Source organism: Mesoplodon densirostris, chromosome 19, assembly GCF_025265405.1.
Source record: "Mesoplodon densirostris isolate mMesDen1 chromosome 19, mMesDen1 primary haplotype, whole genome shotgun sequence".
Classification (NCBI taxonomy): domain Eukaryota; kingdom Metazoa; phylum Chordata; class Mammalia; order Artiodactyla; family Ziphiidae; genus Mesoplodon; species Mesoplodon densirostris.
In genome coordinates this window covers 11,087,234-11,096,477 of record NC_082679.1, presented here as the reverse complement: position 1 = coordinate 11,096,477, position 9,244 = coordinate 11,087,234, and the positions used below count along the sequence as shown (strand labels likewise).

The following is a 9,244-nucleotide window of genomic DNA, read 5'->3' as shown; positions in this document are numbered from 1 at the left end:
AAGTGCAGATAAGTACAAATAAATACAGAGGCCAAGTGACTTGCCCAAGACACTGGAGCAAATCAAAATCCATGCCTCTGTAATCATTTTGCTCTATTGCCTCTGTCTGGGAGGCTTGATGATTTGGCAACTAAAACCTTAAATATCATGTTCCATTTTTATATCTGTGACACAAGCGTGGGGCTGTGATACGGGGTAACTAACCTGACTACTTTTGAAAACCCTTATGCACCTGGATGAAAGTAAGCCAGGGACTGCAAGCTATAGATTGAAGGTTTCCTACCAACTTTTAAAAATAGCTTCTTGAATGCAATTTATGTAATGTCAAGTCTAGGATGTAGTCCAGATAGTAACAGGAAAATGGAGCTATGTAGAAAAAGACTTAAAGTTGACAAGTATTGGGAGTGTAGTATTTTTGGGGCCAGCGTGTAGACCACAGGAAAACTTGCTGTTTCCATCCCAAAGGGAAGAGCCCTATGTTGCAACTGCCAAGGTCCCTGGGGCAGCAAGTGTGCTCACTGCTTAGTAAAGAAGCATCCTGAGTTTGATAGAATCATATGGGAGCCTTACATTTGGTTAGCAGTTCTACATTCTTGATGTAATAATATTTTCAGGGTGTGGGAGGGTATCAAGCTCTGAAAATACCCTTGGAGAGATTTGCTTATTAAGTTTGGCTTTTTCAATCTCCCTACTACTTCTTTACTAAACACCAGGCGGTTTCCTTCACTTTTCAGAACCATGTTGTTTTTCCCTTGTCTAATGAACTTTGAAATACTTTTGGATGAGCTATTAAGTTTGGAAAAAAATAAACCTCTCTTTAAAATAAGGAAGATAATAACAATGACAAGTAGAAAAAGCTCTAAAACAGAGAATATCCTCCATTCTAGCCAATGACTGGGAGTGGAAGGTTCGTGCTCGCTGTCCAGGACGTAGAAATAAAAGCTGAGGAGGCGCTGAGGCGTCTCCTGGATCTCTATAAGCCTCCATCATTTCTGCTGAGTAGGGTTGACAGATAAAATATAGGCTGTTTAGTTAAATATGAATGTCAGAAAAACAACGAGTACATTTTGAAGATAAGTAGGCCCCAAATAGTACATAGGATCTACTTATAGTAAAAATAATGACTTATTATTCATGTGAAGTTCAAGTTTAACTGGGTATCCTGTATTTTTATTTACTAAATCTGCCAGCCCTACTGATGGTCCACAATGGAGGCAGTTGAGGAGCGGTACATGCTGGCTCTCGGACAGTCAGAAATGGCTTCAGCAGATCGAGGTACAGGATGAAATTCTTCTTGGATGTAGCTCAGAAGCCATGGCCAGCAAGTACTGCACGTACTGCCTCGGGTTTCCCCGAGGTGGGGTAAACCTTCCTCTTAATGGCCTTTGGGTAAGTCTGGAAGACCATATCCAAGGGGAGCCCCAAAGTCAGTTTCCTCCTCACAACCATGTTTCCAATTCCTGGAATTGGCTGCATGTGACTCACAAGAGATGAGGAGGTGTGTGGAAATTGGGAGTGTCATAGCTTGAACCCTTTGTAGGTAAAGTTTTGCTGTTCTGAGAGTTTGAACAGGAGCAATGTGAAAGACTCCAGGTCCCCAGGTAGATAGAAATAATCCTGTTCTACTTCTGTGTATGTGACAAGTCTCTAATAGTTCAGAGAGCAAGTATCTGGTCTTAGAAAGACTGATCCAAGCTTGGATGTTTCTGGTGACAAGGCAAGGTCCTGAGTTTCAAGTTCACCTTTTATGGTTGAGGAGACAATAAGGTGGTCAGAAGGGAAATCATGGAGGAGACCTTGGCTTCATCCATTGTGCAGGCTTGTATATGTGGTTCTATGTAGATTGTGTTTCAAAGGTGGAGCTTGTTTACAACTATGAACATTCTCCGATGTGCTTTTTGGACCTTCATTCCCAGAGCGAGAGCAGTGCCGAGGCTCTAGAAATGCCATGGATATTCTGAGCTGTCAGTGGCATTTCCCAGGTACTGTTCCCTTGGTGCCGCTCCTTGAAATGTCCAAAGGGATTATCATCTGTCTTGTGGGCGGGTCCTAGCATTGTGAAAGGAAGCTGCTGCACCTGGCTCAGAGGATCTCGGATGTGGTGGGAGTAGTAGTAGGACTACGACTCTAAATTGTATCACAGCCTATCTATTCCATCTTGAGAGTGGGGTTGGGGGGTTATGAAGGGGGGCTTTTATTGTGCTTTTGTACATTGTACCCTTGAAACTAATTCAGTATTTTAAAATTAATTAATTGATTTTGGGCTGCATTGGGTCTTTGTTGCTGCTAGCGGGCGTTCTCTAGTTGCAGTGAGCGGGGGCTACTCTTGGCTGTGGTGCACGGGCTTCTCATTGCAGTGGCTTCTCTTGTTGCGGAGCATGGGCTCTAGGCAGGCAGGCTCCCGTAGTTGTGGCACGTGGGCTCGGTAGATGTGGCACACGGGCTCTAGAGCGCAGGCTCAGTAGTTGTGGCGCGCGGGCTTAGTTACTCCGTGGCACGTGGGATCTTCCCAGACCAGGGCTCGAACCCATGTCCCCTGCATTCGCAGGCATATTCTTAACCACTGCTCCACCAGGGAAGCCCAAGAATTCAGTTTTTTATAAAGAGAAGATTCCTAATATTATTCCAAAATTTTAAAAATATGTAGTTGGATAACACTATGAAAAATTAACTGATATATTCTTTTATTATTTCTCTTTGCTCCCTGGATTTTTTTCCCCATCCAGTCAGCTAGGCACTCTGAGTTCACTGCATTAGGAAGGTAAAGACTCAGCAGAAATGAGGGAGAAAAAAAGAAAATTCTCAGCTTTGGAATGTTCACAACGGAGGCCACAGTAGAACAGGTGAGAATTCTGTGAACAAAAGATAAATGTCGTCTCAAATGTCAAAAAGTATTCTCTGCACTGGGAGGCAGGAGAGGGAGGGAGGGAAGGACTGAAGGAGAGAGATCAGTGTGGCCAGGGACATGGAGACTGTGCTTGAGGACGATATGCCCAGGAAGAGCATCAGAATCTGGAGAAGATTCAGCCTGCACGTGATCATTGCCTCCAGCCAGTACCCTCATCTGAGACCTCGGGAAATTCAGAGAGAGAGTGGGAGTACGTCAGGAGGGCCACGCGCATAGTCTGTGTGGCAGGGGTTGTGGCCATTGCCTATTTGTGAGGAGTCCCCAGCAATTTGCAGGCCTCTTCTGGAAAATGCTGGCGGACATCTCTAGTGCTTATGTGAAAGCTTGTTCACAAACCTTGAAAGATACAGATGTAGATGACAGATAGATGCATAGATAGAACAATGTAATTAAATAAAACCTCAGGAAAGGTTTGGAAAATGCCCTTTATTGCATAGGACGTTTCTATGGTCATATGATGTTAGACTGAGTGCCGGTCCCTTCATCCTCCTTCAGACCACGGCATTCTGTCTGCTACTCTCCCGAGGGTCCTTTCTTCTCCCTGGAAGGGATAAAGCAAATGAGGTAGAACAGGAAGAGACGAGCAGCTCTCCAGGCTCTGCTGGTCAGGGTCACCCTCCAGCGTCGCCTTAATGCTCAGAGCCACACACACCACAGGGAGCTTGGCTCCAGATCAACGACCACGCAACGGAGGTTCTGGAACATTTCCATATCTCGGGGGACCTCATTGCCACGTGACTCTCTTTCATATTCCCCTTTGTCACAGAAGGCTAGGTCCAGTGGTCAGGGTGAGATCTCGGCTCAGGCCCCAGGCTCTCAGACCTCAAAGTTCTGGTCCTGCAAGGGCCCCTGTCCTCTCTTCAGACCACTCCTGGCTCTCTCTGCCGAGAAGGAGCTGCTGGGAGTACGTCCTCTAAGAGTTGAGGTCCATCGTGCAGACCCTGAGAAAACTCCTAGGAAAAGGCTCCACCTTCTTGATTAAGTCAACAGAGCTCAGTTCCTTTGGTAGTGCTGGGTGTGTCCCAAGCTGATGCAACTGCAGAGCCATTAGGTCAACCAGCACATGTGTGCGGCCCCTTCCCTTAGACTCCTCTGGGCCCTCGTGACATAGGCTCAGAAGACTGCCAGCCTCAAGCCTTACCTCTTCCAAGGGACGGCCACACCGTCTTCCAGGACTTCTGTCCCATGAATCTCAGTTGCTGTGTGGAAATGAAAAGAGAGAAAAGACCCTACCTGCGGGGTCTCTTCGGGCTGGGGCCTTCCCCCGTGGGCTGCTCTCCCTCATTCTCCTTTTCTTCTTGCTTCTCTTCCTCCTCCTCCTCCTCCTCCTCTTCCTCGGGGGTGCTCTGGATTCCACATTGCCCATCAGCTTGGCCATGGTGAGATGAAAGACACGGCAGCTGAAGCCCTCCAGGACGCCGAACTTCACGTGCTGTTGGAGGATCTCCAAGGTGGGGAAGACCCGGCAGCAAGCCATGCACCTGAAGCCGGTCTCCATGGTCACCATCCAGTCCGCTGTCTTGGCGCTGGGTCTCTCCTCGACGGCAGGTGACCCTGATGGGCTGCCTGGCTCTGCCCTTTCCTCATACTCTTTCTCCTCCCCAGTGGGCTCACTGTCAGACAGGAGGCTTTCGGTGGACACATCAGAAGAGGGGTCAGTGGCTACTGCGCACACATCCTCAGGAAGGGTCACTTCTTCTATCCTCAGCTGCTTTTCAGGCAACTCCAAGGGTTTCTTTGTCTTCCAGGAGACAGCGACACCCTTGTTCACTTGTACCTGCATGTAGTATATTTTCATGCCCCTTTCCTCCTTGTCTGGGTGCAGATAGTTCTTACAGGGTGAAGAGGGTGAGGAGGAGACACAGTATGATGGGGAAGCAGTCTCTCCTTCTTCCTGATCCTGGACTAGGGGCTGGGCAGTGTCTCGATGAAATCTCCGGATTCCTGAAAAAGGAAATTAAGAACATAATAACATGCATGGGCCATGCCGGAAGCTGAGGGAGCAGGTGTGGTAGACGAGAGAGGGACATTTGCATGACATAGCTATGTCGTGAGCTTGGTGTCTGTTAGCCGTAGGACGGAGTGGTGTATCTGGTGTCATCTGTGGGCTTTTCATGTGCGTGGGGGGGATACTGGAGCAGTGTCTGTATACAGGGGTGTGGAGTATGGTGGTGAGGGCTGTGGAATGTGAGGGATGCGGCTGGATGCGTGTACGACGAGGAGTGTGAGTTTGGGAATATCGGTGGTGCATTCCTTGTGGCATGGGGCCGTGGTGCAGGAGAGGAGCATTGTGGATCACGTGCTTGGGGTTTATGTGTGCACTGAGAAGGGCTGTGCCTGGAGGGCGCATGGATGTGTGAGCTGTGTGGACCTGAGCTGGATGGTCCTGCTCTGAGCCTGGAGGTCTATGATGCAGAACTCTGTCCTTCTCTGGAAGCAAAGGCAAAGACAAAGCCTCCATTTTCCTCTGAAGATGCTTAATCTGGTCCCTCTTCCCTCCACCTCAAGCCCAGACCTTTCCGACCCTGCTCCTTGACTTCCCCACCATGGTAGTAGCAGTATTCACACACCCACACACCCAGACTCAGCTGGCATCCACGCCCTCGTAACAGCTCAGCCATCCTGCCCAGGCTCTTCCACAGAGCCCTCATCACCTCTGATGACCCTGGATTTCCTCTCAGCCTCCCTAGGATCTGTGTGCCTCCTGCCTCACAGCCAAGCACCCCCTCACCTGAGGAGCCCCGCGCCCTTACCAGCGTAGATGAGCTTGCACGGAGTAGAAGTACAGAAGAAGTATTTAGAGGCAGAGGAGACCTCCCCTGCCCCTGGGCTGCAGCCTTGGGCCACCACAGTGGATCCAAGCCGAGGGGGATCCTCTTGTGACTTCGAGATTCCTGAGGGAGGAATGAAAGGCTCAGGGTGGGTTCATCAGTCCTCTGTCCACAAATGTTTACTGAGTGTGTGACACGTGTCAGGTGCAGTGAATACACACAGTTGAGAGTGTGGTTCCCAGTGGATACTCCAGGATTTAATTCCAGTCAATACTTATTCTCTCACTGTCTTGTTGGTAATGTAGGCCTCGGTGGTGACTGTGAGTGTGTGGGAAGAGTGAGTGATGTGTATCAGTTATGTCTGTGGTGAGTGTGGGGTTGGCGTGGGGAGCACAGTGCAGATGTGCCTATCTGTGTCTGTGGCCTTTGTGTGCATGGTTTCTGTTCACAAGTCAGGAATTCTGGGACATGTAACTTTTCCTCATTCCATGGTGTGGCTTGTATTTATGGTGTGTGTTCATTCATTCATTCACCAAGATCCAGTGAGCAGCTACTCCTGTGTATCCGGCACTCTTCCATTGTTGTAGTCTCTGGTAATGCTGCACATTCTAGTAGGGGAAGACACACACTAAACAAAACTCCAATAAATATATAATACATCAGCTGGTGGTAAGTTTATAAGGGTTGCCAGACTTAGTGAACAAAAATACAGGGCACCCAGTTAAATTTCAGTTTCAGATAAACCCAGAATAATTTTTTAGTGTAAGTATTCCCATGCAGTATTTGGTCTTACTTATTTTGAGTGTAAGTAGGGCCCATACAATATTTGGGACATCCTGATACTGAAACATCACTTGTTGTTTATGTGGAATTCAAATTGAACTGGATAGCCCATATTTTCTCTGGCAACCCTGACATGGGTTAGTGAGACTGTGGTTTACTGTGGTTTGTACAAAGCGGGTATGGCATTACTCAAGAATGTGTTGTAAGTGTGGTGTGTATGACACGTGACTGGTTTTTATAGAGGTATTTAGAGATGGCTGAAGTTAGCTGTGTTTGTGCGAGAGTTGAGGCGATACATATATATATAGTGTGTGTGTGTGTGTGTGTGTGTGTCATATATAGATAGTGTGTGTGTCTATATACATATCTCATCTCCAGCGTTTGGTGTTGGAGGAAAGGATTGTGATACAGGTGGGTTGTATGAGAACGTAGTACAAGAGGGATGCGTGTATATACCTCCATGTGCTGTGTGTGGTTTAATAAGGAAGTTATATGTGGGGTGTGTGATATTTTTGCTGTATCAGAGTGTACATGGGTGTATGAGTTACTGTCTCATAAAACACCCCTAACAAGAATTCTGTATACACTCTTACGTACACCGAGTGTCAGCCAGGTCCAGGCAGGTTGACAAGAACTTTACCATGCAGACTTTCTATCTGGTAAGCACTCTACCCCCATTCATCCCGCTCTTCTCTGCAATACCACAAACACACAGACACACACACACACACACACACACACACACACACAGAGGAACATAGAGAAAAATATTCTGAATGGTCAGGGGCGGTCATTGCCTCCCCCAGCCTGTCCCAGCCACTGCCTGAAAATCTGCCTGCTGTCTAGAGCTCCATTCCCAGGGCCCATCCTACAGTCTCCAGGGCCCTGGGCCTGGTAGGAGCTACTGGGCTCTAATCTGGGGCAGAGGCCTCTAGCTGGAGCTCTGGGGTGACCACCCCTCTCCCAGGGCAAGCTACTCGCCTACATTTAATGCACGCAGGCACCCCGTGGCCCGTGGCTCTCAGAGCTCCCCGCAGGACCCTGAGGCCATTTCTCACCCCCGCCCACGCGGTCTCAGTCTCTGGAAAACCCTTCCCTTCCCTTGATCTCCTTTGGGAAATTCTTCCTGTTGAAGGAATAAAACCTCCTTGCTTTCCATATGACACCATCCCTAGACAAACAATCTTCTTTCGAAGTGCATTCCACTTGTCAAGATATTTTTCAACAGGGCCTTCAACTCATGGGGCTTCTCTTTCCACTTTGGTAAAAGAGGCCAAGCAACTCCTGGGTCTCTCTCAGCATCCTTGCATCCTTCACATCCCCCACCTCATGAGCCCAGGGAAAGATCCAAGAGAATAAGAGAGAAATCGGGGACTGAGAAAAGCTGCACCTCTAGGTCTGTGCAAGCAGGATGCAGCCTGCTATGAGTCCGACAAAGCTCCAGGCCCGGCTGCCCCAGGAGAGAGTCCTCAGACCAGCGGAGCTGACCTCCCCCATCTCCCAGGGGGCATCTGGCCGTTCTGTGCCATCTCACACCACAGGGACCCTCCGGATGGATACGGCAGCATCAGTGAGACAAGGTCTCTCGCTCCCTGCTTCACAGGTGACACGTTCTCAGTCCCCCGCTTCCTAGAGAAGGTTCAGTTTGGCAGGAACCCATGTGCCCCAGACAAGTTGCCCCCCACATACCTCCTCCGTTCTCGGCAGTTTCCTGGGACTCTTCATTTTCCAGATGTTTCCTCTTTTGTCGCCGTTCCATCGTACCAACTAGAAGTCTCCCTTAGAAGTTGCCTCAAGAGATGTCCAACTCCTCCTCTTCCCTACAGGTTGGCCCTTGTTGGCTCTTGGGCAATCCGTTGAAATGATTCAATACAAATAAAAATAGTCAAGTCTCCTAAATGGCTGAAAAACTTGTACCACTTAGTGAACCAGCAGGACTGCCTAGTGCTCACCAGGGCTGTTATGTTTGCAAGGTTGCCAGGCGCACAGCGGAATTCTGTGACCTCAGTGATGACATCAGAGCATTCGGTGGACCTAGGTTGAGCACAGTGTCTGCAATAGCACAGGCCCCATTTTCAAGAACAATTCCTTTTTCCCAGCCGAACCTTTCCCGTGAAAGGGAAAGGTTCATACCATATCTATTATAAATTGTATCATACCATGTCTATTATAAAATTAACATTTTCATTGGAGAACTTTTTTTTTTGGTTTCTGCTTTATAACAAAGTGAATCAGTCATACATATACATCTGTTCCCACATCCCTTCCCTCATGCATCTCCCTCCCTGCCACCCTCCCCATCCCACCCCTCCAGGCGGTCACAAAGCACCGAGCTGATCTCCCTGTGCTCTGCAGCTGCTTCCCACTATCTACCTTATGTTTGGTAGTGTATATATGTCCATGCCTCTCTTTCGTTTTGTCACAGCTTACCCTTCCCCCTCCCCATATCCTCAAGTCCATTCTCAAGTAGGTCTGTGTCTTTATTCCCGTTTTACCCCTAGGTTCTTCATGACATTTTGTTTTAAATTCCATATATATGTGTTAGCATACGGTATTTGTCTTTCTCTTTCTGACTTACTTCACTCTGTATGACAGACTCTAGGTCTATCCACCTCATTACAAATAGCCCAGTTTCGCTTCTTTTTATGGCTGAGCAATATTCCATTGTATATATGTGCCACATCTTCTTTATCCATTCATCCGATGATGGACACTTAGGTTGTTTCCAGCTCCGGGCTATTGTGAATAGAGCTGCAATGAACATTTTGGTACATGTCTCTTT

At 48.1% G+C, this 9,244-nt stretch overlaps 1 pseudogene; it reads right to left on the bottom strand.

Moving 5' to 3' along the window:
* Positions 1–4,173: 4,173 nt before the first annotated feature.
* Positions 4,174–8,221, bottom strand: LOC132480092 (protein FAM170A-like; annotated as a pseudogene).
* Between the last annotated feature and the right edge of the window lie 1,023 nt (positions 8,222–9,244).